Below are 1,931 nucleotides of genomic sequence, written 5' to 3'. Positions count from 1 at the left end.
TCGCAGATGCGGTCCCCTGACCGCAGATGCGGAAATCACTGAACCAGTGAGGTTCATTAAAGACGGGTTCCAAACCCATTTTTGCCACTTTTCACTCTTTCATTTGCGATTTTGGGAGCTTTGAAGAGAAGGTTTCCACTTAGCATCAAGAGGTAAGTTTATTCCACCCCATCCTTAGTTTAATACTTGTATTTTAGGTAGATTAAACACTAGAACTTAGGAAAAATCTAAGGGTTAGAGCTAAACCTAGGGTTTTAATAAAACTTGGATTTAACCACGAAATTTGTTATGGAATTAATTAGAAATCATATATTAGTGATCCTTAGGTTGTTGGGAACAACTTCCTTAGAAAAATTTCGGAATCCGGGCACGTGGGCCCGGGGGCGGATTTTAGGAAAACTTGTGTTAATGGTTGGAAAATTTCTTAAGTAGCTAGAATTCGATCTTGTGAGTCTATATTGACTAGCTCTTTCGTTTATCTAGTTTGGGATCGTTTGGCTCCGAATTGAGGGTTTGGACTTATTCTTGGCATTGGAAGTGCACCTTGGAGCGAGGTGAGTCTCCATTGTAACCTTGTAAGAGGGAATTGTCCCCATAGGTATAATAATTGAATTAATTGCCAATGTTTGTGGGGGCTACGTACGCAATAGGTGACGAGAGTCCGTGCAAAGCGACTATTATCTTAAGTACGGGTAGGCTAGGACCCATAAGCATGCTCTACGTGATATTTTCGTAACGTGACGATAATTTCGGATTCATAAAACTGTTTGATTAAGAAGAGTGAGACTAGTGAATGAACCTTATCCTATTTGGTCTTTTAGAAGAGAATATTTGGTATTTCTGCGTATAGCTACTCCTCGGATATATAATATCGCTGCTTGTTGATCCGCTTATTTACATTGACCGCGTTGCACGGGTGTTTCGCGAGCGGGGTAATAGATGCATCTATGGTTCGAGCCGTTCGACCCTCGGCAGTGCACAATTTACTTTTATGTTGGATCGGGCCGTACGTCCCACAGTGTTACTTGCGCATGTTTTGCTTAGCATTTTTCTCTGAGAACTGAATTTAATGTCTGCTTGAGACATAGGTGAATTTCCATGAAAATACTTGGGAAAGAACTGTTAATCCATGATAATTAAATGCTAATAATTTGTACTATCCATGCTTGTTATAAATTTTCCTCACATTATTTGACCCTAGTGAGTATCAAGTCGACCTCTCGTCTCTTCTTCTTCGAGATTAGACGGGATACTTACTGGGTACATATTGTTTATGTACTCATACTACACTTCTGTACTTAATTGTACAGGGTGTGAGGCAGGTACATCTGGCCATCAGTCGGGTGTGCATCTCTGAGCGGATTCGAGACTTCTACGGTGAGCTGCTTCTCCTCCATGTCGTTCAGCAGCCTGAAGAAGTCTTTCTTTTGTATTTTTGCTGTCTATTCCGTTTCGGACAGTAGGATAGTGTGATTCTTTTGTATATTTTGCTAGTTGCCCTTGCTTGTGACACTAGGTCTTGGCACACACACATTACTAGACTGTATTATTTTGGGGTGGTATGATTATCATGATTTTTATTCATCGTTTCTGAATTATTCCAATTTAAAGAATTATTTTTAACTACTTTGGGGTAAAGGTGACCGAAAGTTTAGCTAGTATTTTCCGTGTTGGCTTGCCCAACAAAGGCATTGGGCGCCATCACGACCTGTTATGGAATTGGGTCGTGACACTTACAAGTTTATTTTATCGATTTTTCTACTTATATTATAAAATTATCTTTTTTGTTCTGTGAACTTATGATATTCACTTGAGATAATTATAGAATTTCGCTCTAGAAATAAAATATAGATAATCGGTGCAATTTAGTTTAGATTCATAGCTATCAGCAAAATAAGCACTTTGTATTTGGAAATATATTACAGTACTCA

The sequence above is a fragment of the Nicotiana attenuata genome, chromosome 7, assembly GCF_001879085.1.
Source record: "Nicotiana attenuata strain UT chromosome 7, NIATTr2, whole genome shotgun sequence".
Taxonomy (NCBI): Eukaryota; Viridiplantae; Streptophyta; class Magnoliopsida; order Solanales; family Solanaceae; genus Nicotiana; species Nicotiana attenuata.
The sequence above is the reverse complement of the archived record's forward strand: the minus strand, read 5'-3'. Positions refer to the sequence as shown.